This window comes from Erinaceus europaeus, chromosome 22, assembly GCF_950295315.1.
Source record: "Erinaceus europaeus chromosome 22, mEriEur2.1, whole genome shotgun sequence".
In the NCBI taxonomy this organism is placed as follows: domain Eukaryota; kingdom Metazoa; phylum Chordata; class Mammalia; order Eulipotyphla; family Erinaceidae; genus Erinaceus; species Erinaceus europaeus.
In genome coordinates, this window is record NC_080183.1 from 13,531,903 (window position 1) to 13,556,971 (window position 25,069).

General features: G+C 41.6%; 1 long non-coding RNA gene across 1 annotated transcript in view; it reads right to left on the reverse strand.

Annotated features, from left to right (window-relative positions):
* LOC132535404 (uncharacterized) overlaps positions 1 to 25,069 on the reverse strand; it is a 106,374-nt gene that overhangs the window by 39,297 nt on the left and 42,008 nt on the right. The window lies entirely within an intron of this gene.

The window sequence follows — 25,069 nt, forward strand, 5'->3', positions numbered from 1 at the left end:
TTTCTGATTACAGTAAGGTTTGGCGGTTGCTTTTTAGGTGAATATAATTTAGGATGTGCAATCCAAGTGTAGAGATCCAAGGGGACGAAAAAAAAAAAAACACACCATACCTCTATCTGAAACAGAATCCACATATATAATATAGTCATAGAGCTCTATTTTTCCAGCTGATAGGACTATCAAAGTCAGCTCAAAGGGAAAATGTTTTATGACTGCTTCCTGAGACACTTGCAACTGTTCTTTATGGAACACTTACTATACTTGTACTATACTTTTTCCTGTTTTAAAAGTAATTCATGTTTACTTCCTAATGGAAAATCCTATAGAATCTAAAAATCAAAACAAAACTATTTCATCTATAATTATATAATTTGTTGACTATGACTATGGATGTCTGCTATGCTTCCTTCTAGTATGTTTCACAACACACACACACACACACACACACACACACACACACACACACAGCCTCCAGTATACAGTGCTTTGCCAGCTTGAAAGTTCACAACTGTCCTTATGCAGCACCAGGAATGAACTCAGGGCATCACGTATACACAGCTGCATTTTAACACCAGTGATCAGTCTGCTGGACCCGCTTATTTCTTTGGAGAGAGGAGGAAGACGAAAATGACAGAAAGGCATGGACTGATCCGTCAGTCATCACACTGAGACGAGACGAACTCCCAGATGCTTACATGTGAAAAGTGTGTGTTCTACCGGGTGAGCTATGTGCTAATCAGGGTCACACACACACTGTATATATATAATTTAATATATATAATATATATATTAAACATGATGACATCATCCAACCAACAAAACTAGAGATTGGAAACTCATACTGGTTTCCTCAACTCTTTTTCAGACATCTCACATTTAATGTCATGAAACAGTGGGCCGATTCTACCTTTGTGCTAGTCACTTGCTTTATAACATGTCACCAGTGGACCGAAGAGACAGCGCAGTGACCTTTGTACCAGGTTTCCATAGATCATGTGCCAGATGCTTTAGATTCAATCTCTACAACTACCATAATCTAGAGCCAAGCCATGCTGTGGTGTCCCTCCCTTTTTCCTCTCTCCTGTCCTCCCTCCCTCCCTCCTCCCCTCTTTCTGTCTCATTAAAATTAATTTAAAAAATTCTTAAAAAAACATTTCGGGGGTCGGGCGGTAGCGCAGTGGGTTCAGCACACATGGCGCAAAGTGCAAGGATCAGCATAAGGATCCTGATTCGAGCCCCCCGGCTCCCCACTTGCAGGGGGAGTCATTTCACAGATGCTGAAGCAAGTCTGCAGGTGTCTGTCTTCCCCTCTCTGTCTTTCCCTCCTCTCTCCATTTCTCTCTGTTCTATCAAAAACAACAATAATAATCACAACAAGGCTACAATAACAAGGGCAACTAAAGGGAAAAAAAATGGCCTCCAGGAGCAGTGGATTCACGGTGCAGGCACTGAGCCCAGCAATAACCCTGGAGGCAAAAACAAAACAAAAAAATGTTTCAACGGTTTTCTATTTTCCTCTGAAATATGAAACTTCAGAAAATATTTATTATATATAGAAAGGGTAACAGAATAGGATGTGTAGTTCTAATACAGCAGTGATGTATGGGAGTTGAACCCATGTCCTTGGAAGCCTCAGGATAACAGTTTTGTGCTCTAGCATACTGAGCTCTCTCTCTGTTGCTCTCAAGCTTCTTTTTTAAAAAAATCAATATTTTAAAATTTCTTTTATTATCTTTATTTATTGGATAGAATAACCAGAGATGGAGAGGAACAGGGAGAGCAGAGAAGGAAAGAAACGGAGAGACGCCTGCAACATTGCTTCACCACTCACGAAATTTTCCCTCTGCAGGTGGGGACTGGAGACTTGAACCTGGGCCCTTGTGCATTATAACATGTGTGTTCAAGCAGGTGCACCACCACCTACCTGGCCCCGAATCACCTGTTTCTAGTGTGACTGCTGTTCCTTCAGTTTCTCTTCCTCTTATGACCTGATTTTTTTTGAGCTGCCCCCTTTTCCTCAAACCAGCACCGTCTCCACCTCACTGAGCACTCCTCTGGAGTCCATCCTTCTCTCAGAAATACCCTCCCTGGCATTATTTTCTGTAAACTACTATTGCTCTCCCTATCACTTGCTTTTTTCTTTTTCTTTCTTCCTTTTTTTTTTTTTTTGCCTCAGGGTTGTTGTTGCTGGTGCTGGGTGCCAGTGCCTGCATTACAAATCCATTTCCCCCATTTTGTAGCTCTTGCTGCTATTGTTGTTGTTGTTATTGGATGGGACAGAGAGAAATGGAGAGAGGAGGGGAAGACAGAGGGGGAGAGAAAGACAGACACCTGCAGAGCTGCTTCACTGCCTGTGAAGCCGCCCCCCTACAGGTGGGGAGCCGGGGGCTCGAACTGGGATCCTTGCACTGGTCCTTGTGTGCTTAACCCACTGTGCTACCACCTGCCCCCCTCTTCCTATCACATTTAAGGGAACTAGTCCCCACCACAGCTGTGCTCCACATGCCTTGGAACTTCCTAGTCTATTTACTCTGCTTTTGCCTTTTAGATGTTCCTCACCTCCTAAAACTACTCTCTGTGAAAGGCTTTGTTTCTACATTTTAAACCTGAATACAAAAGAAATGCCCTCAACATTCTGAAAATCAACGAACGACCCGGGTAAGTTGTGCTGTTTTGTTTGTTTTGATGAATGCGCCCAAAATCTATTAAATAGCATTTGAATGAGCAAACACACTCTTCCTGTTCTTACACATCTCCTACTCGACATTTATCTAGTTTTGACTTTGATGAGCAACTACAAAGGAAGGGCGAATTTAGCCTATTTAAAACCCCTACGGAATTGCGATTCATAAAATGCAACAAAGAGATGAAACTCAGCAAACACAACAAAGTCATTAGGAGAAAACTGTCTTGCACTAAATCTGCTCACGACTGTAGGGCGCTTAACAGAGAGTCACACTTGTTTGGGGGATGTTTGCCTAGAAATGTCCTTTTAATAGATGTACTAAATAAGATAAATATTTCAGCTCCTTTTCTGTAGGCTGCTGGCCAGCTGCCATCTCTGAATCACTGTTCCACCTTTCTTTTCACTCCTCCCTTCATCTCTCATCATCTCTTTCTTGGGTTTGACTCAGCACTGAGGTTACCTGCTGGTCTAGTTCAAACAATCTCATTAAAAAGTCATCACAGTAGTGTCTAAGGACTTCATTTCTTCTCCCACAGCTCAATGAATGTCTTCCATTCTAACACACAGATAGGAAGTTTTTTTCCAAGATCACTGACCAGCTTGCTACAGGCACACTGGCAGATAATAAAAAGAAAGGAAGAGAAAGAGAAGAAAGAAAGAAAGAAAGAAAGAAAGAAAAAGAAAGAGAGGAAGAAAGAAGGGAAGAGAGTGCTTGTTTTAATAGGTAAATGGTGGAAGAAAACTTCTCACAGACTTCCTCTCCCTATCACCATGAGGCTTGTAAGAGTTCAATTTACGGGAGTCAGGCGGTGGCGCAGCGGGTTAAGTGCACATGGCACAAAGCGCAAGGCCCGTGGAAGGATCCTGGTTCAATCCCCCGGCTCCCCACCTGTAGGGGAGTCGCTTCACAGGCGGTGAAGCAGATCTGTAGGTGTCTGTCTTTCTCTCCCCCCTTTGTCTTCCCCTCCTCTCGCCATTTCTCTCTGTCCTATCCAACAATGACATCAATAACAACAACAATAAGAACTACAACAATAAAACAACAAGGGCAACAAAAGGGAATAACCAACTAAATAAAAAAGAGTTCAATTTACTTTGCTTTGGTCAGTGTCCACGCCTGGTGTCCTGCTTCTACGCAGGCCCTAATAAAACTCACTAAGTTGAGAATTTGAAGCTCTGAACCTGGATCCTTGTGCATTGTAACATGCGTGCTCTACCAGGGGTGTCACCACTTGGCCCCGATAATTTACTTCTTTCAACCATTTCATGAAGAAAACTATTGCTTCCTTCATCTGGCAGTTGATGAGACTAAGTCAGAGTTTCTGTGGGACCTTCATTGACCATGTTCATTTTCATCTTCAACTTTTAGACCAAAGGCCCAAACCTATATATGTCTACCTGAAAATATCTCCTCTTAACCCCAGTCGCTTCTTTTTATCGAAATCTAAGCTGCATCTGGCTTTCATAAGCAAGACTCTAAGGATTAAGAGATATGTCTTCATAGGAAATTGGCATGAAGTAGACAAGATCAATTCAGTAGATCACTTTACTTGTCTCCCCACGACTGTGAAGGTTCACATCCACCTCTCTCCACTGCACTGAGATACAGTCTCAGCTCGCATGGTTTCTCTGTCGACAGCTGGGCGCACTGTGGCACTGCACACACTGGCTGTCCCACGGAGAGGTGACTCTGCATGGCACCTGACACAATGCAGGTCATTTCTCTGAGAATCATTATTTTACCCCGTCAGTTAAATTCACAGGCTGCAGGCTGCAGTTCCTCCCACTGGGCTGCTAAGAGGGGCTGCAGTGCGTGAGGAGATATTTTAGAAGCCAAAATACTGTGCTTAGATATCCCATGTTGAGAAGGGCATGTCAGTACATCTCAAGAGGGCCTCGCGAAGCAGGGGTTTTGTAAGCACACTCCAGTCACCAGTGTACCCTGATTTAAAATAGTTCTGTGTTATGCCAGGCACTTAACTTTTTTGTCTCTCCACCAATTCCCTAGTTTGAGTCACTAGAGAAAACACACAGCCATTATTATTATTTTTCTTGAATATCACTCTCAATCTTAGTAGCTTGCCAAAGTAAAGACTAGGGCATACACTAATTTTCCAAACAGTGTTTGTTTCCATTAATATGGTTTTGTCACTCAGTGACACTATGTATGTCCTCTAAATGTCCATGAGTAGTAAGCTTAGAGCAACTGTTTTGTCCATTGTTGCTATTTTTTAAAAGACAGTGTGAAGGATTAGTATTATTTATTTCTCCTTTAACCTCTTTGTGATTTTGGTTACTTGGGAGTACTTTTTAATTTTCAAGTACATGTGAATTTTCCAAATGAATTTCCATTTTCAATATCCAGTCCCAGCCCAATGTGGTTAGGAAACACATTTTTTCTATGTTTTTAATCCCTTTAATTCTATTCTAGCTCCTTTTATGGCATATTATGTGGTCCACCTTGGGGGATTTTCCATATAAACATGAGAATGTGTAGTCTGTTGCAGAATGGTGTGTTTCTTGACTGTTAGAACTAGTGAGCTTATGAGCATGTTTACATGATTTATTTCCGGGTTATTGTAACCATCTTTGAAAATGGACTACTGCCTTCTAGAGTTATTTTTTGTGGGATAATTTCCACTTCTGTTTTGGCAGTTTTGCATCATATGCTCTCAGGCTGCAATAACAGAGTCCTATGAATCTGTCTCTTACTTATGCATCCCTTCTTTTGCCATTAAAACGTCATTCTTTATTGCCATTGATAAATTATCCTTAAAGTCATTTTTATCTGACTTACTAGTGTGTCCAATTTTGTTCTCTTGTATTTAACATTTTCATAGTATATACCCTTTATATTTAATCTCTTTATGTTTTTGAATCTAAAATTTACATTTTAATGCTGGCCAAGCATTACTCCTATTGGTTTTAACACATGTCTCAAATCTCTGCCTTTTGTTTTAATACGTTTTTTTAAATTTCCGACTATATTTTAAGTAATGTTTATTAGGGTAAAGTTTTATCATCTCTGACATTTTGCTATTGTTTTCTTTTTGATCTTTATTCACCCATTACTGTTTTCTTGTATTGGGGAGATTTATCTTATTTATTTTACAAGCTATAGACAGGAAAGGTGATGGTTAGTACAGCATCCTGGCATATTCTTGGTATCTGGGATTCAGCTTGGGATCTCACACTTGCTTAAGTCCGTAGCTCTAACACTGTGCCAAGTCCTGAACCACAATCACTCTTCCCTTGCAGGTGTGGGAGACATTCTAGTATACATTTTAATTCTCTTTTTTATTTCATTTACTATATTGTAATTCCCATAAAAACTATAACTAATACCTTAATTCTTATTAGGATTGATGCCAACTCCATGTTATAGTAATTATATAAAACTTGTGCTTCATAACAATTTCATCCATATGCTGTTAATGTCACAGACAGCTACATCTAATCACAGCACCTGGACAGTGAGGACAGCAAGGTGGATAGAGACAGAGAGAAATTGAGGGGGGAGGAGGACGTAGAGAAAGGGGAAGAGACAGAGAGACACCTGCAGCTCTGCTTCACCACTTGTGAAGTTTTTCCCCTGCAGGGTCTTGAACCCAGGTCCTTGCGCTTAACCAGGTGCGCCAGCCACCACCTGGCCTCTGTACAATACTTTTTATCTTCTTTTTTTTCAAAAATAATTTTTAATATTTATTTAGTTATTTCCTTTTTGTTGCACTTGTTGCTTTATTGTTGTAATTATTATTGATGTTGTTGTTGGATAGGGCAGAGAGAAATGGAGAGAGGAGGGGAAGACAGAGAGGGGGACAGAAAGATAGACACCTGCAGACCTGCTTCACCGCCTGTGAAGCGACTCCCCTGCAGGTGGGGAGCCGGGGGCTCAAACCGGGATCCTTAGGCAGGTCCTTGCACTTTGCGCCATGTGTGCTTAACCTGCTGTGCTACCGCCTGACTCCCCTTTTTGTCTTCTTGTAGGTCTTAATTCCCTGCTGGAATCTGACACTTAAAATCGCGTAATGTAGAAACTGGAGATCCGATTTTTCCACCTTCAAGAGTTTGTTGTGACTACTTGTCACTGTTCTGGAGTTTTCTCAATGAATTCTGAAAAGTCTTTATTCTCCCTGTGGTGCACCCACTAAAGTTACTCTTCAGTCAGCTATTGAAACAACTTGTAAATATTTTTCAAGTAAACTAAAGCAAACCATTACATTTCCCACATTTTACTCAGCTGGACACACATTCAGTTATCTAGTGCTTTTAAAAGACTTCCATAGATTTCATAAGTTGCTTTAAAAAAGTGATGTATTGAGGATGGTAACATCTACCTTGCCCAGGTATGTCCTCACCCTGCTATTTGCTGTGACTGTCTAGCTCTTTGGAAATATATCGTCACATGTCAAGAGCCCTTATGGACACTGAGCTCCCCAGACATTTCATTTCATATTTTTGGTCAGCTTCTTGATGGCCACAACAGCAGTCACCTCTGACAGCTGTGCTATTACATAACTGTCACTTTGGGCTATGTGCTTTCACATGCCTTAGGGAGAAGGCTTTCCTCAATTAGTGATCTCTGACTAGGTCAGAGAAAGACTACAGATAAAACCAAGGTCGGGAAATGGCCACACAGGCAAAGAGATTATGATTCTCTGAGGAGGACGAAACTTTCTGAAGACTTTCCGATTCATCCTGTTCCTTCTAGTGATTTCTAAAATGTTGATTAAAAAAAATTATGAATCTGGAGCTTCTACTTTTCAAGGTCATCATGGGCTAAGGTTTTTATTTTCATTCTTCTTATTTCCTTTTTCTTTTCTTTTCTTTTTTTTCCACCAGGGTTATTGCTGGGGCTCAGTGCCTGCACTATGACTCCAATACTTCTGGAGGCCATTTCCTCCCTATTTTTGTTGTCCTTGTTGTTTTATCTTTGTTGTGGTTATTATTGTTGTTATTGATGTCATTGTTGCTGGATAGGACAGAGAGAAATGGAGAGAGGGGGAAAGACAGAGAGGTGGAGAGAAAGACAGACACCTGCAGACCTGCTTCACCGCTTGTGAAGCGACTCGCCTGCAGGTGGGGAGCCAGGAGCTTGAACCTGGATCCTTACGCTGGTCCCTGCGCTTCGTGCCATGTGAGCTTAATTAGCCCACTGTGTTAGCACCCAGCCCCCCATTCTTATGATTTTCTAAGGACCACCTGAGTACGGTTCATTTAAATAGCTACTCAACAGCACACAGCATTTCTTTCTTTCTTTCTTCCTTTCATTCTTCCTTCCTTCCTTTCTTTTTCCTTCTTTCTTTCTCTCTTTCTCTCTCTCTCTCTTTCTTCTTTCTTTCTTTCTTGCTTGCTTGCTTTCTTTCTTTCCTTCTTTCTCTCTTTCTTTCTTCCCACCAGGGTTCTCCTTGGGAGTCAGTGCCTGGACAACTCTCCTGCTCCTGGTATCCACTGATTTCTTGTATTTCCTCTAAACAGAAGGCAAGAGATATAGAGAAAAAAGAGAGAGAGACCGAAAATGGGAGAAGCCACAACACTGCTACACCACAAATGAAGCCTCATCCCTTCAGATGCTCCTATGTGGCGGCCCAAGACCCAAACCCAGGACCTCCGGGTGTGTGTGTGTGTGTGTGTGTGTGTGTGTGTGTGTGTGTGTGTGTGTGTGTGTGTGTGTGTGTGTGTGTGTGTGTGTGTGTGTGTGTGTGTGTGTGTGTGTGTCAGTGTCAGTCACGGGGTGTGCCACCTGCTGGTGATCTACACACTTTCCTCACTCAAGTCAAATATGAAATCATTCCCTGCAAATGCTCATATATTTTGTTCACTGAAGCCCATACAGAAGAGTCTATCAATGTCAGGTTAGACTGCTAGATTCCTTTTTATAAGCAGTATTACCTTAAAATTCTTGTCTACAGAGGCTAATAACAAAATATAAAAGGAGTTCACCAACTCAGCAACAAAAAAGCAAATGGCCCTATCCAAAAATGGGGAGAGGATATGAACAGAATATTCATAACAGAAGAGATCCAAAAGGCCAACAACATAAGAAAATGCTCCTTGTCATTGATTGTCAGAGAAATGCAGATAAAGACCGTCAGAAGCAGAAGGATAAATACAGATGATCTCACTCATAGACGGAAGTTTAAAAAAACAAGAACAGAAGAGATAACACTAAGCAGAGCTTTGACTGGAGTTGATATATTGCACTAGAGTAAAAGACTTTGGGGGGGGGGTCAAGCTTAGGTCCTGGAACACAATGGCAGAGGAGGATCTAGTGGGGGTTGAATTGTTATGTGGAAAGCAGAAATATCATGCATATACAAATGACTGTATTTTACTGTAAACTATTAATCCCCCAATAAAGAAATAAAAAATTCTTGTCTATAGTCTTAATCTCACTCACTCTGTTATGTGAATAATATGTTATTTGTGTTGTCATTTCTGGGGGCTTTAGCAATCCAGGTGGAATTGCCCAGATACAGAGAAATAGACAGAGACAGAGAGAGAGAGGGATGGAGGCATTGAAGTCCTGAAGCTGCCCACAGTTTGTGGGGAACCAGGCTTGAACCTGGGGGGCATGCATGACAAAGCAGATGCCCTCCCAGGTAAAACATAAAATAGCTTTTTATGAAAAAAGTTTTGTTTAAAAGTGAAGGAGTAAGACTATCACTCAGAAGAGTCTTTGTTCTGCCCGCCTTTAAAAAATAAATGAGCATCATTTTGTCTTCCTGTAACTATCGTCCTTAGTGCAGCTATGCCTCCTTTCTCTTTATCAAATGATCGATTATCCCCTGAAGTGAAGAACTTTGAGAAAGTGTTTCATTCATGTCTTAAATCACTATTATGATGTCAAAACAAAACAAAACAAAACAAAAAAAAAACCCTTGAGTTTTCTTTATGTAAACCTAAAACTTAAAGAAAATTGTATGGTACTTTTAGTTGATGCCTGAGAGGCATATAGCTTTTAGAGTATATACAGTTATAAAATCTGAAACTGTGTGTGGCCACCTGAAATAAAACTACATTCTCTGGCCTTCTTTATGTCTATATATGATTCTGTGTTATGAGGTCTGATAAATAACTGATAGATACAAGGGCAGAGCTAGAGGGTGGTGCAGCTGTTTGAGCACACATGCTGCCAGGTCCGAGGGCCTGGGTTCGAGCCCCTGGTCCCCACCTGCAGGGGTGAGGTTTCACAGGGAATCTGCGCTGTAGGTGTGTCTCTTTCTCCCTCCCTCCCTTCTCAATTTCTGTCTCTTTTTTTTGTTTGTCTCCAGGGTTATCACTGGGAGTCGGTGTCTGCACTAAGAATCCACTGCTCCTGGAGGCCATTTGTTTCAACTGTTTTATAGGACAGGACAGAGAGAAATGGATAGAGGGAGGGAAGACTGACAGGGGGAGAGAAAGACAGACACCTGCAGACCTGCTTCACCGCTCGTGAGATAATACCCCACTGCAAACGGGGAGCCGGGGGCTTGAACCAGGATCCTTGTACAGGTCCCTGTGCTTGGTACCACGTGTGCTTAACCCGCTGGGCTAATGCCCAACCCCCCTCTGTCTCCACTAAGCAAAACCAGAAGTGATATGTAAAACTTCTGGGTTGCACTTTTCCAGCAATGCAAACTGGGGTTTTCCAGAATCATATGCTGAAGAGAAAGTGTTGAGATGAAAGAGCGTAGTGTTCCTGGACTGCCTACATGTAGACAGAAAAAAAAAAATCCATCTAATGAGATAAAATGCTTACTGTGTTTTCTTAGCATAGAGAGATGTAAAATGTGGGGGGTTGTCTTTTTATTAGCATATTATTATTATTATTATTTTATTAGCATACTGTTCAGTGTTGGCTTTTTGTGGTGCTACGGATTAAATTTGGGTCCTTTGGTTCCTCAGAAATGTAAATCTGTTTGCATAATAATCATGATGGGGGGTCAAGTGGTGGCTGACCTGATTGAGCACACCTATTATAAAGCGCAAGGACCAGGGTTCAAGCCACCAGTCCCCACCAGCAGGGGGAAAGCTTCATGAGTAGTGAAGCTGTGCTGCTGGTCTCTCTCTCTCCCTCTCTCTTCTTTCCTTCCTCTCTCCCCCTTCCATCTTTATTTCTCACTGTCTCTATCCCATAAAAAATAAAAATAATGAAAGGTGTTAATGTTTTGAATCTTGTATTACTTCTTAATCCCATAGGACCATATAAGCTCATGGGTGCAATTTCAATATTTCTCAAGGACCTTTGGTTTTGGGGCCTGGTGGTGGGGCACCTGGCTGAGCACATGTCACAGTGTGCAAGGGCCCGGTCCCCAACTGCAGGGGGAAAGCTTTACGACTAGTGAAGCAATGTTGCGGATGTCTCTCTGTCTCTCTGTCTCCCCATTCCCTCTCAATTTCTGGCTGTCTCTATCCAATAAATAAATAAATAAATATAATAATGAAAATTAAACTGAAAAAAATAGAACTTTGCATTTTAGGTGGAATACCACTCACTGCTAATGAGATAAATATGAAAGGAAAAAATGAAGTGACACCCCACTCTCTCAACTTGACAGATCATCCAGGCAAAAAATCAATAAAGACATGAGGGAGCTAAATGAAGAGATAGATACACTAGAACTACTGGACATTTTCAGAGTCATTCATCCCAAGAAACTGGAATACACATTCGACTCAAATCCACATGGGTCATTCTCAAGGATGGACCATATGTTAGGCCACAAAGACAGCATCAGCCAATTCAAGAGCACTGACTTCATCCCAAGACCACATTCTCAGACCACAGTGGAATGAAACTAACACTTAACAATCAACAAAAGATTAGTAACAGTCCCAAAATGTGGAAGCTCAACAGTACACTTCTTAACAACTTCTGGGTCAAAGAGGAAATCAAGGAAGAAATTTTAAAATAAGAAGTCCTTTGGAAACGTTTGGGAAAACAACCATAAATAAATAAATAAATGAAGTGACAAAGATAAAGATATAGGACTTCTTTTTTATTTTATTTTATTATATTTATTTATTTATTTTCTCTTTTGTTGCCCTTTTTTAATTGTTATTGTAGTTATTGTTATTGATGTCATTGTTGTTGGATAGGACAGAGAGAAATGGAGAGAGGAGGAGAAGACAGAGAGGGGGAGAGAAAGACAGACACCAGCAGACCTGTGAAGCAAGTCTGTGAAGCAAGTCCCCCCCCCAGTAGGTGGGGAGCCAGGGGCTCAAACCTGGATCTTTACGCTGGTCCTTGCACTTCGCACCGCCTGCACTTAACCCGCTGTGCTACCACCTGACTCCCCAGGACACAGGACTTCTAAACGCTTCTGCTAGGACAATGGATACTTGGCACAAACAAGCCAAACAAGGAGCAGATCTAAACTTTCTAGGACAAATGAGACTTCCTCCACACACCTTCTGTGCCTGACTACAGAAAGCAAACAGCCGGTCGCTTTCTTCATGAGCAACACACGAACAAAGGATCTCCCTTCCTCTCTCTCTTTCTTTGTCTCTCCCTGATTCTCCTGACTGGGCCTCCTGGATGTGCTCCAGTTTCTGACATTCTCAGGTGTGAAAATGGCTTCATTTTAATAACCATTATCCTCCAGCTCAAGACACGGGGCACCATAGCATTTAAATTCAAATCTGCCTCTAAAGCAAAGTTCTTCTAGTCAACATGAATTGCTCCCTGGGGGATCAGTTACAAGTGGAAGAACCTACCCATGCCATCACCTCCACTCCTGCTTCTGCAGGACCTGTCTCCTGTGTCTACATGGTGGATGCAGGGAATTGAACCTGAGGCTTTGGAGCCTCAGTCATGAGGGTCTCTTTGCATAATCATTATGCTGCCTACCCCGACTATTCTTTCTCATTTTCTGCCATCAGTTCTTGGATGCCTGTGTTGCAATCAGCTAAATTTGCCACTTTTCAAGACTTCATGAGCCTTGCCATCGTAAGCTACAGTTTGACCAGCTTTAATAATGTTTGCCGATTCCATGGGAGGGAGAGTGATGGGTTTGAGGCATCATAGTCACCTCCATTTCCACTTTTTTCCTGGACTGATCAAAAATCACTACGATTCCCAGGACCAGACAGTGGCACACCTAGTTAAGAGCACACACACTACAGTGTGCAAGGACCTGGGTCCAAGCCCCTGCTCCCCACTGCAGGGGGAAGCTTCACAAATGGTGAAGCAGAGATGTGGGTGCCTCTCTGTTTCCTTTTCTATCATCCCTGCCCCTCTCAATTTCTCTGTCTCTATCCAATGAAGATGTTCATGTAGTAGCTTCATCACTGCACACACAGGACATGAGCCAGTGTGTTAAAGGCAAGCACGATCCCCTTTCATACGCCTATCCACAGTTGGCATTATAGTGGTTTTTGTTGTTGTTGCTGTTTTTGTCTTGTTTTCTTGCCTCCAGGGTTATCACTGGGGCTCAGTGGCTGCACACAAATCCACTGCTCCTGGAGGCCATTTTTTCCCCCATTTTTGTTGGATAGGACAGAGAGAAGCTGAGAGAGGGAAGGAAGACAGAGAGGGGAAGAGAAAGACTTGCTTCACCCCCAGGCTTAACCAGGTGCGCTACCGCCTGACCCCCAGCATATGGGCTTTAATGACTCAAAGTACAGAGTAAAGTGTTCACGGTCTGAGCCAGCACTTGCCTCGCACCTGGATGGAGACTTGCTTCTCATAATCTTTTTCCCCAGGGCTCCCTCATTTCCCACTGAATACTATAACTCGGATACCTGGCTGATGTTCCACATATTTTTAACTCGTCCCATTAATTGCTACATTTTAGACCTTTTTAGGTCACGCTCTAAAATTTTACAGTTTAATATTTTTAGTATATTTGAAGTATATAGAGTTAGCTTGCTCTCCTGAAACATAAAAGCATACACATCTGTACACATCTGTAAGATTTTCAGCAGGTCTGTTTAAGACATGTTGTATTTTCATGTGTGAAAGAGTCTTACTGTAAGTTCATAAAAGTTATCAACATTTTATTCCCACATTCCAAATATATCTCTACTGTGTAGTCGTTAGATTCTAATTTACCTTTGAGAACAGGGAAAAGCTGGACAAAGTAAGTAAATTCCCCTCTGATCCTTACTCATCTGTGAAAGAGCTGAACTGAACCATGTAACTGTTATGGATTCCTCCACTATCAAAACATAATATTCAGATTTTATATGAGAAATATTAAGCATTCTTTTCTATTTTAATTATTGATTGATTTATTGCCTCCAGTGTTACTACTGGGGCTCGGTGCCTGCACCAGGAATCCACTGCTCCTGGAGGCTATTTTCATCCTTTTTGTTGCCCTTGTTGTTTATTGTTGTTGTTGTTCTTATTGTTGTTGCCATTGCTGTCACTGTTGTTCAATAGAGAATAGAGAAATGTAGAGAGGAGGGGAAGACAGAGTGGGAGAGAAAGACAGACACCTGCAGACCTGCTTCACTGCCTGTGAAGCGACTCCCCTGCAGGTGGGGAGCCTGGTCTGGAACCAGGATCCTTATGCTGGTCCTTCTCCTTCTTGCCATGTGCACTTAACCTGCTGCGCTGCTGCCCCCCCCCCAAATATTAAACATTTTACAGAGACTTTTAAAGTTATCTCAAGGGAGTTAGGCGGTAGCACCGTGGGTTAAGCACAGGTGGTGCAAAGCGTAAGAGCCGCATAAAGGGGACCGGCATAAGGATCCCGGTTGGAGCCCTTGGCTCCCCACCTGCAGGGGAGTCGCTTCACAAGCGGTGCAGCAGGTCTGCAGGTGTCTCTCTTTCTCTCCCCCTCTGTCTTTGCCTCCTCTCTCCATTTCTCTCTGTCCTATCTAACAACGACGAATGACATCAGTAACTACAACAATAAAACAAGGGCAACAAAAGGAAATAAATAAATAAATATTTTTAAAAATTTTAAAAATAAGTTATCTCAGGTATGGAAACTTTGTTAAGACATTGTGTTGAGGGCCTGGCAGGAGGTTCACCCAGGAGATCACCTATGTTACCATGCACAAGGGCCTGGGTTCTGGGTTCTGGGTTTTGGGTTTGAGCATTAGGCCACCATATGGGAGCACCTGCAGTGGAGTGGTTCTGCAGTGTTTCTCCTCCCTCCTCTTCCACTTCCTCTCCCTTTCCCTCTCTATCTGTCTCTAGCCCTCAGTCTAGAGGAAAGAAAGAAAAAAAAAATGGCCATCAGGAGAAGAACAGTTCTGTCGACACTGAGCCCAGTAATAACTCTGGTGCCAAAAGCAAAGGCAGACATTGTGTTAGCCAGCTCTAAAAAGAGCTCTGCATCCTCTCAAGTGGAAACACAGACTGGTGATGACGAAGTCCCAGGGGACAGCCAACTCCCTTCCCGTTGACCTCTGAACCTCAGACTATTCTCAGTAGCAAAGCGCTGGTGGGATCACTGCTATGTCCCTTAGGACATGTTAGAGGTCCAGTAAGTAGTTTTCCTGTGACTGGGCAGGTCTGAAAAATTTGAGTTATTGATTACCACAAGTCTACTTCATGAAGTAGACAAGATGAGGCAATACTGAAGAAATATAGCTAAAATAAATAAATAACCAAGGGGCCTATTTTCCTGCACTTTTGTTGTATGGCTAACGGTCTTTGAAGAACTCTGTACTTTCTTGTTTCCAGATAGGGAAAAACAGACGTCTGCCCACACTTCGTTAAAGAACACTCACCTGCTCTGTAATCGCAGGAGGCCACGGCCCTGCATACGGCAACACTGATGGATGCATTTTTCATATGAACTTGAAGCCCGAGATGTATGTACCTGAGCCTGAGATTAATCAGCTCTTGAACATGGGTGGCTGTGTCTTGCTGATTAATTATGCTGAATGATGGATGCAGGTTTAATCACTTTACCTGACAGATGGAGGGTTGCTTACAAATGACAGGCACCGTGTCATTTCTAAATACACTGCTTTCTAACTAGCTTATTGCAAAAACTTTAAGAAGTTGATGTTTGGGGGTGGGGTGGGGAGGGGGAAAGGGCACACTTTCTCATGCGTCACTTTCATTGCTGCTGAATTATCTCAAAGTGTGTCCTCTGATCAAAATAATTGTATTTGTGGAAGTACAATAATTACCTGGGAATTTCGTTGTCTGGAAATCTGTCTGTCTCATCAGCAAGGTTAATGGAATTCATAATCAGGTTTATGATGTTAAGAAAATTACTCTTTCCTTAACAGCTGAGAAATCATCAACTTATGGTTAAAATTACATGTCTAAAATAAAAAGGAAGGAGCATAAATAGGGCCTGGGCAGTGGAGCACCCAGTTAAGTACACAAGTACTGGTGCAAAGATCCCAGTTGGAGTATCCAGCTCTCCACCTGGGGAGGGGAAGCTTCACAAGCCAGTCTGCACATGTCTACCTTTCTCTCTCCCTCTCTATCTCTGCCTCCTCTCTCAATTTATCTCTGTCCTATCCATTAAAATGGGAAAAAAAATGGCCTCCAGGAGCAGTGGACTCATAGTGTAGTCACAGAGCCCCAGCAATAAACCTGGAGGCAAAAACAAAACAAAACAAACAAACAAACAAACAAAACCAAAAAGCATAACTACAAATAAACTCTTAAGAGGAAAATACTACATTGGTTCATATATTAAAAAAGTAGAGATTATATATCAGTTTCTAACTGTATATGTGTGTGTTACATAATTCACATTTTTACTTCTAAGACATTTCAGTAGATAATTCCTGAGGGAAAATAAACATCTGATCCAACAAGATGCAATAAATTGGTAGCAACCTGCCCCATCAGCACCACAGTTTATTTTCTTCTCCCATTCACTATTCATTGCAATGTGTAATCTACCTCTGCATTTTTCATACCCTGATAACTTACTACTTATATGAACACACTGCTCTCCCCTACATTAGAGGTAGAGTTGCTTAGGAAAACAGTGGGCATCTTCTCTTCTTCTCTTATTGACTCTACCCATCACCATGCTCAAACATCCTCACAGTCTGTAGGTGGTCAAGAAAATATTAGTGAAGGGGGCTGGTTGGTGGCGGACCTGGTTGAGCGCACAAGGAAACCAGGTTCGAACTCCCGGGCCCCACCTGTGGGGGCGGGGAAGCTTTCCAAGTGGTGAAGCAGGGCTGCAGGCGTCTCTCTATCCCTCTCCCACTCTATCACCCCCTTCCTTCTCGATTTCTGGCTGTCTCTATCAAAAAATATATAAGTAAAGGCAATTTTAAAAAAAGAAAAAGAAAATATCAGTAATACATATGTACAGATGACACAGAAGAGGTTACTTTGTCCCTCCCTGGAGTCCTGGGCTTCTTTCAACTCCAGTGTTAGGTAAATAGCCTTTCAGCTCGATCTCTCCCAGCTTCTGAGACAATCTCTGAAGGTGGTGAGGCCTCCTGAGGGATCTCTGGCCCTTGTTCTCTATGTAGATGGCCATTCTCTTCTGCTAAGTCCGTGACCCAGTTGTGTAAATTGAGGGCACACTGCTCTAAGGCTGGCTTGTACCAACGCTTCAGCTGTTGGCAACAGAGCTTCTGTTCATCTCAGAACTTACAAGTCAGCCATTAGTTATTCTGAAGCTATTCATGATGATGTTTCCCATAGTCATGTGCACTAGACTCCTTCAGGAAGCTTAGCCAAAGCATTGAGACCAAGGGCAGTGGATTGGTAGTGTATGATTTTAAGAGAATTTTTTGTGTCAGATGCCTGAGGTTCAGTGGGTAGGGTGTAGGCTTTGCATGCCAGAGACTCCTCTTTCAATCCCCAGCACCGTGTATGTCAGAGCAGAATGGTGCTCTTATCTCTCTATCTCCTCCTTTCCTCTCTTCCTCCCTCCTTCTCTCCATCTCCCTCTCATAAATATGCCCATACAATAAATACATAAATCTTTTCCAAATTTTCTGGCTCCTTTTGGAATTTAGAAATGTTGTAGTAGAGCTTCAAGTTGAAAAGATCTTTTGTGACCATCAGCAAAGCCAGTAGGATGACAGCTAATGTTGAAAGCCAAAGAGCCTTGGTTTCCTAAATCTATTTCTCCTTAGCCAGGCCTATCCTTGACTTATTAGAGCTTAAGATATACTAGGGCATTTTATTTTCTCTTTGTATGTAAGAGCAAACTGTTCTTAACTCAACAATAACAGCACAAATAGGCACAATCCCAGAAGTGAGCATTGGCGTGGATATTTAATGAAAGCTTTTTTTAAAGAAAAAAAAAGGCCAGGACTCAGGTCATGGGATTTAAAGAGACAAAGGGCCTTCCTCCTGGCAGGGCTAATGCCCCCAATACTTTGAGAGTTGGATCTCTGGCGTTTGCTTCTCCTAGTGCCACAAGTTAAAGGCAGAGGTTACAATAACAGCAAAACAAGAACCCAACCTTAACATCGACAGGGCTCAGACAAGAGAGTCCTAGCTTTTTTTTTTTAACCTAAAGCTTTCATGAAAGGTCCACGCCAATTCTCACTTCCAGGACTGTGCCTACTTGTGCTGTTATTGTTGAGTTAATAACAGTATTCTCTTATATAGGGAGAGGGGCATCCAGGCATATTCTAGCTAAATATTTAAAAGGTATAAATCAGTGGGAGATACCAGACACTAAATAGCTGTACTTTATCCTCTGACCTTATAACTACAACCGAGAAAGTCAGATCTGAGCTGAGTTTCCTTGAACCCTTGTTTCCAGTCAGAACTCGCTGGGGTAAGGAGATCTGTCTTAGAGGCTGGGCTGCTGTAGTTTAGGTCTTCTTGGTGAGGGCCTTGTTGTACTTCACTGTTTTGCAGAAGGAAGTTCTTGGGCATGAGAGTCACAGATGATGGATCTGGTGTATTTTCAAAAGGGATCACCCCAGTAGTCGGCTTACACAGGCCCTGTGGTCATATGGCATGTGCAGAATGTTAAGCACTAAGGATATGATGTAGAAAGGGGAGATACTGTCACCAGTGAAGATATCTTTTTGAACTTTTCAATTAACTAATGAGTTAATTAATTATTTAACCAGAGCATTGATAAGCTCTGGTTTGTTGAGGTGCAGAGGATTGAACCTGGGACTTCAGAACCTCAGGCACGAGAGTCTCTTTGCACAACCATTATGCTACCTACCTCTGACCACCAGTGAAGATCTTTTTGAACTTAGGTTCTTCTGGTTCAAGTCCTATAGGAAGGGCCACTCTAGATCCCATGGCCCGAGAAAAGAATCCTTCTTGTCTAAGTCTCTGGGCAAGATTTCCCACTTAATTGTTTTGGTCACAGAGAGGAAGATCATATTCTGCATTTAGGCCCATCACTCCCAGAACACAGTGAAGATTTAGTTACACTTGGATATAGTATCTGACCCAATAGCCCCTGATTTCTGGTGGCAGTAGCTCACAGCAATGGCGCATTTGGGAATTGAAAAAAATCATTTTTCTTTTGTGTTTTACCATACCATTTTGGCTTTCTTTTATCCCCCTGGTTAGTATGGTAGTGTTATTATATGGAGTGCAGTGTTATTATATGGAGCTAGCTGTTTTTTTTTTTCCAATTAGCAAAATATGAATGTGGCCTTTGTGTCATTTTAAAAAGATATTTATTTACTTATTTTCCCTTTTCTTACCCTTGTTTTTATTGTTGTAGTTACTGATGTTGGATAGGACAGAAAGAAATGGAGAGAGGAGGGGAAGACAGAGAGGGGGAGAGAAAGACCGACACCTACAGACCTGCTTTACCACCTGTGAAGCGACTCCCCTGCAGGTGGGGAGCCGGGGGCTCAAACCGGGATCCTTACGCTGGTCCTTGTGCTTTATGCCATGTGCACTTAACCCACTACACTACTGCCCGATTCCCCTTATGTGTCATTTTAACAGGAAAATATACAGACAACTTTTATTGGACTAACCAATCGATATCTTTATGTGAATAGTCTTGAATTGTTCCTGCAAATAATACAACCCTCCTAAGACACACTATCTACAAATGACAATAAAAGATTATATAGCTTTGAAATAAAGATTTAAAATTTCTAACACCATAGATATTTTTTCTGTTTTTCTAAGGGGGGGAGCTCTCCAAACCAAGAATGTTAAATTATCTATCCAGAATCACTACATTTGGGAAATAATTATGAATGATAGGCAGTTACTTAAAAACCAAGGTTTTCATTATTCAGACTATTAAGCCTTAAAGATTATGATGATAGTTCACTGTGATAAGTATAATCATAGCAATTTAAAGTTGGTGCGGACTTCTAAAAATTATCAGAATCAAAGGAGAATATGAAACGGACAAAAACTTCAAATGGGTCAGTGAATTTTTCAAGGTCATAGGAGTACACTGACTTGAAATTCAAGTTTCATTTCTCAGTAGAAATGAAACTATATGCTTGAATGCCTACAACAAATTAACATCGAGTGGATGATCCAAAAAACCAGAAAAACTGTTTTTGTTTGTTTGTTTTCTTGCCTCCAGAGTTATAACTGGGGCTCGGTGCCTGCACTGCTGCTGGAGGCCATTTTCCCATTTTGTTGCCCTTGTTGTTGTTATTGTTGTCATAGCTGTTGTTGTTGTTGTTGTTGGAGAGGACAGAGAGAAATCAAGAGATGAAGGGAAGAGAGAGACAAGGAGACAGATACCTGCAGACTGCTTGTGAAGTGACCCCCCCCCCCGCAGGTGGGGAGCGGGGGCTCCAACCCCCATCCTTAAGAAGGCCCTTGTGCTTAACCCACCCTGTGTGCTTAACCCAGTGCGCTACCACTGCCCCCGCCCCAAAAAAAAAACCATTTTCTACAGTTCTGAAACCTGGGTGACGTTCAGGCCTGGGTGATGGGTGGCACACTCGTTTGCACACAGACATGTTACGATACACAAGGACCTGGGTTTGAGCCCTTAGTCTCCACCAGCAGAGGGATCGCTTCACAAGCGGTGAAGCATATCTGCAGGTGTCTATCTTTTTCACCGCCTCTCTGTCGCCCCCTTGCTTCTTGTTTTCTGGCTGTCTCTATCAAATAAATGACAATAACACAATTTTCTTAAAAAATATATTCTTTAAAAAAGCAAGCAAGCTAGGAGTTCTAAGACCAATGCACAGTCAGACTGTGTGTGGGGAAGATCCTCTTCCTGGTTTGCAGATGGCAGCTTCCTGTTGTGTTTCCATATGACAGAGAGGAATAAGTATCTCAGTTCCAGCCCCTGGATCCCCACCTGCAGGGGGATTGCTTCACAAGTGGTGAAGCATGTCTGCAGGTGTCTATCTTTCTCTCCTCCTCGGTCTTCCCCTCCTCTCTCCATTTCTCTCTGTCCTATCCACCAACAACAATGAAATCAATAATAACAACAACAATAATAGCAACAGTGATAAACAACAAGGGCAACAAAGGGGAAAAGATGGCCTCAAGTCTGTTCTTTTATAGACACTAGCCTCACTCACAAGAGCTTTCACAAATCCCCGCTTTCCAAAATTACCTCCCCATAGTCTCAACTTCCGAGGCCATCACACTGGGAAGTTACAGAATCAATGTGTGGATTTCAGAAGGAAACAGCTTTAGTCCATCATAATGTCTTTTCCTCTGTACTGCTTATGAATCCAAATGTCTTTCTTGATTATCTTGAAAGATATACAATGTAGGTAAGAAATGGTGGTGGTACACATTGGGGAAGGGGGTTGATAGAGGAATGCATGTCCATTAGTCCATTAGTCCTGCATGTCCATTAGTCCATTAGGTGTGCAGAGAGAATACTCGGGTCAGAAAAGTGACCATCTTGGGGGCTGGGGTTAGCGCAGCGGGTTAAGCGCACGTGGCGCAAAGCACAAGGACCAGCTTAAGGATCCAGGTTCGAGCCCCTGGCTTGAGCTCCCGGCTCCCCACCTGCAAGGGGGCTTGAACCAGAATCCTTAAGCAGGTCCTTATGCTTTGCGCCATGTGCACTTAACCTGCTGCGCTACTGCACACCCCCCAGTATGAGGATATTATTTCCTTAAAGTAACCAGCTGAGCTAGAGAAAAAGAAAAAGCACAAAATCACAACAAACAGACAGCATCCAGTCATTTGAAATATTATGCACTGAATCTAGTTTGGCTTTAAACATTTTCCCCATTTACAAATTGCCATGGTGGACAACACTCACAAACTAAAGGAAGATGAGCCACAGTCTTGCTGTCTATAGAAATCACTTTTTTAAAAAATATTTTTTTAAATATCAATTTATTTATTTTCCCTTTTGTTGCCCTTGTTGTTTTATTGTTGTAGTTATTATTGTTGTTTTTGATGCCGTCATTGTTGGATAAGACAGAGAGAAATAGAGAGAGGAGGGGAAGACAGAGAGGAGGAGAGAAAGACAGACACCTGCAGACCTGCTTCACCACCTGTTAGCGACTCCCCTGCAGGTGGGGAGCTGGGGGCTAGAAACGGGATCCTTATGCCGGTCCTTGAGCTTTAAGCCACGTGCGCTTAACCTGCTGTGCTACAGCTCGACCCCCCAGAAATCACTTTCTGAGTTGTTCTTTGGGGAAAGGAGCTGGGTTAAATGAGACCAAATGCTTTGTATGTTTGATTGGAAGTGAATGTGACAATGACACACCAAGGAGGCATCGGTACTGGCAGTCAGAATCCAGTCTCCTGAACAGCAAACTGGATGCGTGAAATCTACAACTAGAGAGAATCTGTCCAAATAGGCTGACTTTATAAGTGCCTGTCACTTGTGACTCTTGGGCCAGGAGTGTAAGGAGGACCGGTGCCTAGAACTCCGAAGTGGTCTTGAAGTTGTCTTCGTTGTAACCAGCTGTCTATGAACTTGCTTCCAAATTTAGCACAAAAGAGGATGAAGGATTGAAAGAGAGTTGGTGTGGAACGTTAGCAGATTTGCCATGATGGTGACTTCTTTCTTACATAAGCAAGTCCCAAAAGCATATATTCCAAAGAATATGCGAGCTACATTAACTCACTTAAGAATGGGAGTGTCCATTTTTAGGGTGAGTTGGTTGTATATTGATACCATTGATAATTTGACATCCTCTCAAAAGCCACTTAGGTATCATATTTGAAAATGATAATTGTACCAGTATTTGACAATTAACAATAAAAGAACCCCTGGATACTATTAGATTTCAGAGAAAGCAGGTCTGCAGGTGTCTTTCTCTCCCCCTCTGTCTTCCCCTCCTCTCTCCATTTCTCTCTGTCCTATCCAACAATGATGACATCAATAACAACAATAATGACTACAACATGGACGCCAAAAGGGAATAAATAAATAAATAAATATTTTTAAAAAGGAGACTTGTGGTATCTCTTCCTCTATCTGTATTCTCTCTCTCTCTCTCTCTCTCTATATATATATATATATATATATATATATATATATATATGACTTTTTTAAAAAAAATGAGAATATAAGCTAGGATACCCAGCACTCACACATGCACAAGGTCATGATGCTTAAAAATATTTTTTAAAAAATCAAGTCAAAAGATGAATAAAGAAAACAGATGAAGCAGAAGTGAAATAATAGGGGACCACCAGGTGGTAGTGCAATGGGTTAAGCCCACATAGTATAAAGCACAAGGGAATCCAAAAACTACATGACCATTTCAGTAGATGCAGAGAAAGCCTTGGATAGATCTAGTATGATTTCAGGATGAAAGCATTATAAATGAATGTGATTCCCATCAAGGTGCCACAAAGTCTCTTTAAGAGAATAGAACAAAAGTTTATCTGAAATTAGAAAAAATACCTGGGTTAACAAAATAGTCTTCATTAAAGAAAACAAGACTGCTAGAAACCATTATCAAACAGATCGACATTAAATCCATAAATCAACTGAAAAGTGTGAGCAAGCATTTTCCAGGAATCTGAAACACTGAAGTACTATTTCCTCTTACAAATATCGCACAAAGTAGAGATCAAAATCCTCAAGAAATAAATGTTGATGGAAGTGAAAGAGATGAGACAAAAACTATGAGATCTCAAGAAAGATGTGGAGCAAAAGTCAAATTATTAAAGTGATACAAATAAAATGGATAACACAGCTCAGTTAAAAGGAAACACTGATGAAAACCTAGGGGCAGAGAGGACAGAAATAAATTTACAAACAAATGAAAGAATAAGGGACGTGGTTGACCACACACACCTTAGTGTGCACGGACAGGGGTTAAATAAAGGCCCCAGTCCCGGACCTGCAGGGTGGGGAGCTTCACCATCAGCAAAACAATGTTGCGGGTGTGTGTGTGTGTGTGTGTGTGTGTGTGTGTGTGTGTGTGTGTATGTGTGTGTGTGTGTGTGTGCCTCAAACCTTGTCTCTACCCCCCTCAATTTCTCCATGTCTCTATCCAAAATAAATAAATATTTTAAAACAAATGAAAGAGTAAAAAACAAATGGCGAAGGAAGTGATACAGAAGACAGGCAAATCAACATTCAACACACACAAAAGTCTACAGAGAGAAATACATATATGGGGAAATAGCATGGGGCTCTAATTCAAGATTTATTTTCTTTTTTTACTGAAGTCAATGTAGCTTTTAATCTGCATGCTGAACATTATAGTGATGCCTGGGAAATTGACCCTGAATAGTGAATATGAAAATGTATAAACTTCAAAGTCCGGAAATACCTCTAGCATCCATGTGAACAGATTAATACTTGAATGATGACAGCATCTACAAGAACACTCACACCTGTAAAATTGTTGACTGACTTATCAATTCATGAAAATATAGTCAAAGGATATTATATAAAGTTCATAACTCCTTAGCTATAAAAATACCTTGAATGAATAAGACTCAAGTAAAAAAAATCCCATGAGTCTTTCTGGGGACACTATTAGAAGACAAATGTCAGCCTCCAGGAGTAACATGAGGAAACTATAATAACAAGACAGCGGGGAGTCTTGAATGGTTAATAGCAGGAAGTCAACGGCTATCATTTAAATAAATAAAATTCATGACAAATCAAATAACTCAAGAAGAGCATCTAATTCTACAACTATAATAATCAAGAAGACTCAAATTGGCTAAAATTGAAGGGTAGAAGTGAAGAAAAGGGGAAGGAAGCTGAAATATGCTAATTGTATCATTTCTCAAAGAACAGATGGCCATTAAAGAAAAGATTAGCATACTCTACAACCTTATTTAAAAAGAATGCTGTCTTCTCTAAGTACCAGAACTCCACACATACACACACATATCAAAATATATATATAATATAGAGAGTAAAACAGCACTATTAGTACAAAAATTTCATGAGTTGTTTCCACAGAACTAATAAAAATATAGAATATTTCTTTATCTTAAAAAAATGTCATACTTGGGGCCCTAATTGGGGAATCCTGAGATTCCCAAATAGACTTGATGGGCCTAGACCTCGAAGAAACCCCTCTCTCCACTGTTACCAGTCATTTCTGTCAGGAACAACAAAATAGACCCCTCTGTGGGCCCCCATTGGACCTTGCCCTCAACTT